Source organism: Vigna unguiculata, chromosome 10, assembly GCF_037176805.1.
Source record: "Vigna unguiculata cultivar grain cowpea cultivar isolate G323 ecotype 2 chromosome 10, ASM3717680v1, whole genome shotgun sequence".
NCBI lineage: Eukaryota > Viridiplantae > Streptophyta > Magnoliopsida > Fabales > Fabaceae > Vigna > Vigna unguiculata.
In genome coordinates, this window is record NC_140801.1 from 4,006,964 (window position 1) to 4,016,905 (window position 9,942).

Here is a 9,942-nt window from a genome sequence, read left to right on the forward strand (position 1 = left end):
AGACAAAAGAGATTTGTAGAAAAATGATTAAAAGTAAATTATTTATAAAATAATTAATTTTTAAAATAACTAAAGGTAAAACGGGTATTATGAAATGTGGACACAAAAAGAGGAATCTCCTTTATTGTTATAGATAGATTATAGATAAAAATATTTAAATAATATAAATTTTATAACGGTTTAAATAACTGACAAAAGTTTTTCATTTTTTAACGGTCTAGTATAACAGTCAGAAACACATATTGACAGTAAAAATTATATTTTTTGTAGTGTCACTTGTGTTGCTTTTAGTTTTTAAAGGTGTGATAATACTCTCGCTGGCCTCTTTATGTTCCATCATCATCGTTATTATTACACAAAAAGTAAGGAGAGTGAAGAGTAATGAAAGATCATAAATTAAATTAGAATGTGTTAATTTAATTCAATAATGGATAACACTCATATTATGTTGAACCAAACATAGAAACTAATAGGCAACAAATCATAACACATTTTAAATTGAATTTACCTTAATTCCTGAAAATCAACTCTTTATTTCTTGATACAATATTGATGATGGTAAAAGAGGAAAAAGTTTACAAAAATAACAACTAGATAGGAAATAGAATAAACAACTCAATGACATTACATTTCTTAACTATAGACTACTACTTAGTACTAGGAATGACAAAAATACTCATATTTGTGGGTATCCGCAGATAAAATCCATAACGGATAGTTGGTACCCGCGGATAGCGGGTTACGAGTATTTTAATATCCGCTTATAAACGGATCGGATGCGAATATCACACTATCCGTACCCGCAGGTACATGTTACCCGTAAAAAATTAAAATTAAAATTAAATTTATGTTTTATTAAGCTAAATTTAATTAAAATTAAAATTATATTTATATTTATATTTTATTAGATTAAATTAAATTAAATTAATATTTTATTTTACATTATTTTTGTAATTTTACTTAAATTTAATTTTAAATATTTATGAAATATATATTTTAAATATATTTGATGGTATCCATGATACCCACGAATTTTAAAATACATGAATATTTTTAGACGGGTACCCACACGAAAGCGAGGCTGATATCGTGTGGATTTTTTTTGCAGGTCAAGTTGCAGTAGATACTATGCATGTCCGACCCATTGTCATCTCTAATCAGCACAATCCAAGAAACAGTGCAAATAAATAAACTATAACAAAGGACACTGTACTAAAGCTTAAATAATTTCCTTTAATTGCTCTTTGTGGATCAAAACAAACGGTAAACATTTTTCTTCCCTAGTTTGAAAAACACTAATATTCTGTGCAACCCTATATCCTTACCAATTTATGACTCTTTGTTGTTTGCAACTGCCAACTCTAAACCCCCGATTTGCTTGTTACTGTTTTAAACTCGATTGTGCATTAAATTATTGCAAACTGTAGAATACTAGTCTTTCTACCCGTGCAACGCACGGGTTTTTTTAAATGTAATATTTTTGATAATAGGAATTGATTTTGTAATATTTATTAACTTCTAAGGTTATAATATAATTTCTTTAAAAAAATAACAATAAAAGAAGACCAAATTACATACCTATAATCTGTTTTTGGTTAATCAACTTGATAACTTCCTTTGGTATACAAATTTGATTACTTCTTAAATCAGCATGATGTTCATTGTAAGCCTTGGACTTTACGCAATACATCCTGCATTGAAGAACAAAATTATAAGAAATATTTTAATTACAACAATAGATCATGCATCTATATTTATACAAACTTTCAAATTAAAAGAAAATTAGAAATGACATACCTATAATGTGTTCATTGTCAAAGAGTTTCAAAAATTTCTTTGTAGACAACATTTTTAGTTGTGTTTGTGATATTTCCATTTTCATCCAATATAAGTATTTTCAATCCTCTCTTGGTTTTCACTCTAGAAATAGCAACATATAGTTGGCCATGTGTGAATACAGGTTGTGGAAGATAAAGTCCCACTCTAGAAAGTGTTTGTCCTTGACTTTTGTTAATTGTCATTGCAAAGCATAATGAAATTGGGAACTGTCTTCTTTGGAATTTGAAAGGCAATCCTGAATCAGATGGCACTAAATCCATTCTTGGAATAAAAATTTTGTCACCAATGTTTTTTCCAGTAATTACAGTTGCAGAGATTACATTTTTACCCAAATGGTTGACTTGCAATCTTGTGCCATTGCAAAGACCTTTTGCTTGATCAATATTTCTCAAGAGCATAATTGGCACACCTGTTTTGAGCTTGAGTTTATGATTTGGTATCCCTGAACATTTGATATCATTTAAAAATTCAGATGTAAACCATTCAGATTGAACTTCATCTTGTTCATCAGATTGGCAAGGTGTATCTGAACTTAAATAAGTCACCTCTTCACCACCTAATAAAGACAACATGAAATCATTGACTTGCTCTACAGAATCATTAGTTGGGCACAAGATTGCTCCATCATCAAAATAATTTGGATTCATCATGTTAACCACAAATTGAGGATAGACAAATTCAACCAATGACAATAAAGGTACATCTGTATTTATAATAAGCAGCTCTTCTGGAATTTCTACCATGCACTCACCATTCTCATTTACATCCATTTGGCCATCTCCAATTTTCAATATCCAATCAGCAAATTCTTTGATATCATTGGCTGTTTGATTATTTGTTGTAGTACTTAATCTCATGTTCTTGGACAGTTTGAGCACTTTACAATAATTCCATAACTCTGAATAATTGATGGCTGATTTGATGATATCAAACCTAGATCCTTTCTTTATAACGGGTAGAATTTGTCTGAAGTCACCTCCCAAGACAACTGCTTTACCACCAAATGGTTTGTCATTATTGGCATCATCAACATTTCGCATAATATCTCTTAGTGTTCTATCAAATGCCTCAAAGCACATTCTATTCATCATTGGTGCTTCATCCCAGATAATTAAATTGGTTGCCATCAGAAGTTTAGCACGGAGAGTACCTTGCGCTATGTTGCAAGTTGATTCATCATTAATTAACAGTGGGATGCAGAAGGTAGAGTGTGCTGTTTTTCCACCAGGAAGTAGTAAAGAAGCAATTCCACTTGATGCTACGTTCAAAACAATCATGCCCTTACTTCTTAGAGCAGCTGACAATGTCTTCCACATAAACGTTTTACCTGTACCACCATAGCCATATAAAAAGAAGAATCCTCCCTTGTTTGAAACAACTGCTGTCATGATATCCTGATATACATGCATTTGTTCATCATTTAGTGCTTTAAGCAAAATATCATGTTCTTTTGCCATGTCTTCTTTATTGTATTGCAGCTCATCAACAATAAATCTGTTATTGAATGTATGTACATCTGAAATATCAAGTTGAGGTAATGAAGGATAATCTTTCAAACATCTACCATTTGACATTAGCATTTCTTGTATTTCCATGAGACATATTTTTTGTAATTCAGCAGTCTCAATTTGAAGACCTGCATGAACAAAATAATGCAATTAAAAGATATATTTTTATTGAATTATAAAAATAACAATATAAAATACCTGGTAATCTCATTTCCTTTCTCTTTTGGTACAAAATTCCATCACACAAGATACTCCATGTAGAATTCCAAACTATATCTGGTTTAGAAATTGTATTCATGGACAACAAAGTAACAAATAATCTTCTAAGTTGATACCCCGAAGCAAATTCACTTGCTTCTTTGATTGCATCAATATATTCTTTATCGTCTGCCAACAATCCCAAAGCATAGCAAGCATCTTGGTATGTTTCATAAAATTTCCCATCAATGGTCTTTATGCTTTCATAATCAATACAACCTTTTTGAATTGTGAGTAATATCCTCAAATAATAAAGTTCTCCAGAGCCCGGAGGAATATAAGTAAGTCTACCAATGTTGTAGCCTTTCTTCCTTGGTTTCCATTCTTTTTCTTTAGCAAACCACACAAATTTGCTTGGAAATTCAGAATAAGTCAATTCTTTTCCTTCTGTATAAACTTTGTTAGCCTCAAACCAAGCTAGAAACATTGTGTTAGCATTTTCGTACCTGTTGCAAATCACATTAATATCATGATATAAACTTTGTTAGCCTCAAACCAAGCTAGAAACATTGTGCTAGCATTTTCGTACCTGTTGCAGATCACGTTAATATCATCATTATCTTTAAACAAAGTTGATTGTTGTCCAGGAAGATGGAATGTCAATCTCTGAACAGGAGGCCATCTGTGATGGATGTCAAAAGCAAATATTCGCCAAGCTGCTTCACATGGTGATAGATACCTATAATCATAATACCTCTTGATCTCATCAATAATGATTTCTTTATCACATTGTGCAGAGTTGTTGCTTATTTTAAGAGTAGCTCTGTCAGGACCCTTGTTGACATATTTGAACAAATATTTTATTGAATTGGTCTTGTTGCAATACTCTGTATTCACATGAGCTTGATACCTCATTAGAAGTGGTGGATTGTAAGGAACAACACTTCTGTTGTCCAGCTTAATTCCATTCTTCTCAACAAATCTACCATTATCAAGTCTTTTATAGCATGGATATCCATCTTCATCAATAGAAGTTGAAGATGTGAATTTTTTAGGATAAAATTTGGAACATCTTCCTTCTTTCATGCATGGTGAAGTATATCTCGCAGGTCCGCATGGTCTATGAATCATGTAACTTGCTACAACTTTTTCCAATTTTGGATACAAATCCGCATTGGGCAATTCAGCTGATATTACTTTATCAATATCAGTTGAATTTTTCAATTTGCTTTCTCCATCCAACCATAAAAGTATATGTGCATGAGGTAAACCTCTCTTTTGAAATTCTACTGTGTACATTCCTGCATATATAACAAAACCAATTAAATAGTTTAAAAAATGAAATTTCAAAAATATTCAAAAAGTCTATACTAATGCTTATAGAACATACCTGCAGTGGTTTTTCAAAAGAAGTCCTTTTTTCTGAAATCTGTCATCATTTCATCCAGCTTCATTTTGAATACTCTACATACAATATCAGGTCTATCTGATGGTGACAACCCTTTTGGTAAAACAAAGTCTCTTATTTCGCTCCAATTGACATTGCATGTTATAGTAATGAACAAATCAGGATAGCCAAATTTTTTACAAATAGCCATAGCATCTTGACAATTGTTGAACATGTATCTTGTACCACCAGTGAATGAAGCAGGCAGTACAATACGTCTTCCAATTAAAGAAGGATCTGTCTCTCCTCTATTAACAGCCTCTTGTAATCCATTAAGAATATCACAACGAATTAACTTTTGATTAGCTCTAATGAACGACAGTCGTTGTGCTTCTACCATTGTATAACAATCAACCAAAAACTGTTGGAATAATCTACATGCATTCACAATATTTCCAGGTTCTATAGATCTTTGTTGCATTCTAAATGCAATAAATTCTCGCAACGAAATTCTAATTCTGACCCTGGATTGACTTCTTGAATGAGACTCTCTGATTGGAATATCTTCTTGATAACCATCTTCTCCATATGGAAACATTAGAGGATACTGAAGTGGAATGAAAGCTGTGTGAGTTTCATGCAGTCTTGTTAATTCACCAGAAAATTTCTTGACAATGATATCTCTGCCTACATCCAGATTGCCAAAATCACCAACTATTAGAGCAGCTATTTCATCACATGAAGGTGTGTTGTATACTCTAGGGTCTTTGTTTCTGCCTCTAAATAGTCTTAGTGTGAAATCTGATTCCATATGTTGCAGTGACAATTCTCTTACTCTTCTGAAAGATTTCGCAAGAACATTGTGAGTGTCAATCATTTGAATCAAATCAGCAACCAATGATTGATCTAGATCAGATTCCTTGCTGTTAGACCTAAAACATAATAAAGAAAAGAAATAACTTAATAAACAGATGTATTTCAGCAAATAACTTGAGCATATATGTTACTCATTTCAACTAACCTGAAATGCTTTAGTCTGTTACTCAATTCATTTTCGGTGTCATATATGTAAAGTTGTGCAAACTTTGGCTTTGATCCACGTTCTGGCAATAAACTTCCAATACGATGATAGTTCTGACCATTAAGAATAAATTGTGGTGGAGCAGAACCATTATTCATTGAAGTATCTATCTTACCACCAATTGAAGTAAATGAAAACATGCTATTGTAGAGTCTTATATTCTGTAAAAATGATTTGCTTCTACGATCTACACCATTTAACAAACCTTCAAGAAGATCAGGTGGTTTTTTTAGTAGTGGAATTTGTACTTTTCCCTTTTGACAACATAATGAAAATTGAACTTCCTTTGATGTGTTACTTTTTTCTGCTCTTTCTTCATACCATAGTTGAGCTTGACAGTATTGGCATTCCAAGCAAGGATCTCCAATATTGAGTAGTTCTGAACAAAAACATAAAGCATTAGCACCTGAAGTAATATTTTATGTATGAAATTCTGTACAATTTTGTTTGACTTTACCTTGTAACTCTCCTTTGCAATACAATTCGTTTGTAATTGTAGTACTTGTACTATCTCCTACAATATTAGCAAAATGAAAAGTAATTACTAATTTAAAAAAGGAATTTATTGGAATCAATAAGTTAGCAATTCAAGATCTGAATTACCTTCATATGTTGTTCTTGTTGAATCATCATTTCTTGTGTCTGAACAATGTTGTTCTGTTGTTGTTTCATCATGAAGATTGAATCTGTTTTGAAGTGATTGTATGACTTGAAAAGGATATTTGACAACTTTATTGTTAGAGACAGAATATGAATGATTTTGAACTCCAGATGTGGCACCTATGGAAAAGAATTATTAAAACAATTATGTTATATTCAAAGTCATTATCAGTATGAACTTTTGTATATATGAGTCAAACCTACTTACCTGCACTGCAATTGTAATTATTTTGTACATAACTTCTGTGAATGCTATTGCTGAGAACTGAAATCATTAAAAAAAATGAATAGAATCATTAGAAATCATTAAAGATCAATGTAGAAATACAGCTAAATGTAGAAATTTACCACAAGGAGTATTGTATGTTATAGTAGTAGCTGAGGATTGTGAAGTCATTAAGTTTATTTGAATTGGATCTTCAACTAAAGTAGTTGAAGAATTTGATATATTGTTTCCAGACACTGCATTAAAATAAACAATTGTTTATAATTTGTTAAAGTGATATTGCAATAGTAATCTTAAAAAACAAACAAATATAACTTACCAATTGTTGACTGAAATCTTGATTTAATACTGTGAAAATTGTTGTTGTTTTCCAAATCTGAAAAATGTTTATTGTAGCAGCATTTTATGTCGAACAATACAAAACCATACATATGGCATTCATGTAACAACACTGTAACAACACTGTTTAAAGAAAGAGGTAAGAAGAAGAATACTTACTAAGATGCAACTCTTGTAATGGCTTCCTTTGGATACTGTTATGGACTAATTTATCAGATTCACTTCTTCTATCTATTATTAAAACAGCAAAGATATTTGATTATCAATCTATGTTGTGAAGTTCAAATCAAAATATATTTATTCAAATAGAGAAAAAATGAACTGATATTTTTAAACTTTGAGAACAATGGTTGGCGATTTTTGTTTTTTTTCCTTGCATTCTGTTCTTTGTAATCTGCAAAGAAGATATAAACATAGAAATGCAGAATTTGTAAATAAATGTTTGATGAAGAGATTGTGCAGTCAAATGATTCAAGGTATATGTTAGAAGATTACCTGCATGTTGATTACTTCTTGCATTAAACCTTTGTTGTAGCACCAACTTCCTCCTCAGCCTTGCATTTTTACAATCGTTTTCCTCCATTTCAGCAGAAAACATATGGAATACTTTCAAAGGTGTCAATGGAATAAACAAAAAGAAAGATAAGTTGACTCAATGGATGAAAAAGTGTTCTCTGTTTTATTACTATATTGGTGAATGATTTTTATAAACTTTTTTTGGAGATTGTACCTCTAATCACAATTTTGGAAACAAAAATATTTGTAATTGTAATAGGAAGCAATTGTAAGACTACCAAAAGTATTTAGCAGTAGACTAAGATTATAAATAGTAAGAGCATGCAGTGGTGACTGGTAATAGATCAGAAACATTCATATATATAGTAATTCTTTGATATTTGATTTGTTCTTACAGGGAACAAAAAATCTGCTTTTTATGTAGGTACTACAACACGTATTTTTTATGCAGTACTATATATAGTAGAACAAAAAGTACAGTTTCATACCAAGTATGTGCCATTCTTTTTTCATGATGTCTGCAAAATTATAACATGTAACCATACATGTATGTTTAGTTATGACATAGTAAACCAAGATATATCCATACATGTAATATTTAATTATGTTTAATTATAACTCATTTCAATATGTTAAATTAAATTCTAGTATGTATGAATTAGAGTCCATGAATTAAAGATTAAGAATAAACTTTTGATTGGAATTCATAGAATTAGAGACAATGTGCAAAGAAATTTCATTAATAACAAAATAGAACAATACATATGCATTGCTGAATATATATGAACTTGTAGCTTGAAAACTACCTAAGTAGCAGACATGAAAACAAAACTAATTATAATTAAAAGTTTCAAATAACACCATAAAAGAAACTGTAAATTAAAGATTACAATATGTAAGCACTTTGACATTCTGATTGCTTTTCATCTTATCAACTTCAAAGACCAAGTCAATAGGTTGATCAAATCCATGAGCAGTACAAAATTCCTTCCACCCACTTCCTATTTTGTTAGACTTCTTTGGATGATTTCTCAAGAGTAGTTTGCACTTGACTATTTCGCGAGGTCCATGAAGAAGAATGTATTTAAATCTTCCTTGACGAAGATAATTGCCAAAATCAGAAGGCAAATCCTAACACATACAATTTAATTAAAGAAATCAATAAAAATTATTTATCCGTTTAAGATATCGATTAAATTTTTTTAAAAAATTAAAATACATTAATGTAAATATAAATGAAATGAATCTCACCAGATGGCTAGCATGGCATTGGTTTGGATTCAGAAATATGCAAAAATGTAACTTCGGTCCATTGAAAAGTGGTTCATCTGCTTGAAGTCTTTTAAGAAAACGTCCAATAGATAAAGGTTTGCATTTACTTGGAAAAATAGTGATGTGGAAGCAAGAATGACCAACATATCCAAAATAAATACTGTGGTTATCGTGTAGTTCATAAAATTCCCTTAAATCATTCCATCCTCCTATTACCACTGGTTTCTGTAAATTCTTGTTATAAGTGACGACATGTCTATTGCCTTCTTCATCTGTTAAAGTCCATTGACGTTGAAGATCGTGATCATAAAGAATGGCGAATGCACGATCCACAAACCCAACAACCTCCAAGGATATAATTTATTTGAACAACGACATAGATTAGTTGAAGAAAAAATGATAATATAATTTCAAATCCGTGAAAAAAAAAAGAAGAGTAGAAGAATTTTTTTAAAACCAAAACTGTATATAAAAATATACCAAAGACGTACCTCATCCTCAAGGTGGATAATACAGAACTGGTACCTACTCATTCTATTAACAACTTGTTCTTGGTTGAAGTTGTTCTCCATTTGGTAGGACTTTCAGAATGGAAGTAGAAATAGAGTAGTAAAAATGGAGAATATGACGGAACTTATCTTCAAGTGTGGTTGTGATGGTAGAATGAAGATCAACATTTATAGAGGAAAAATCCCCCATGAAAAGACGGGACGATTACAAATACATTTAAAAACAGTAATGTAATTATTACTTTGGAAAACGGGAAGACCATTAAAAGAACAATATAAAATATTACGTTATAAAATATTTTAAAAATATAATAATATCATAATATAATATAATATATAATAAAATAAAGAGTTATTTTTACAATAAAGTAACAACCAAAATCCATATATATATATATATATATATA

General features: G+C 30.6%; 1 pseudogene; it reads right to left on the minus strand.

Moving 5' to 3' along the window:
• Positions 1-1,722: 1,722 nt before the first annotated feature.
• LOC114166990 (uncharacterized) lies at positions 1,723-7,821 on the minus strand (annotated as a pseudogene).
• Positions 7,822-9,942: the final 2,121 nt, after the last annotated feature.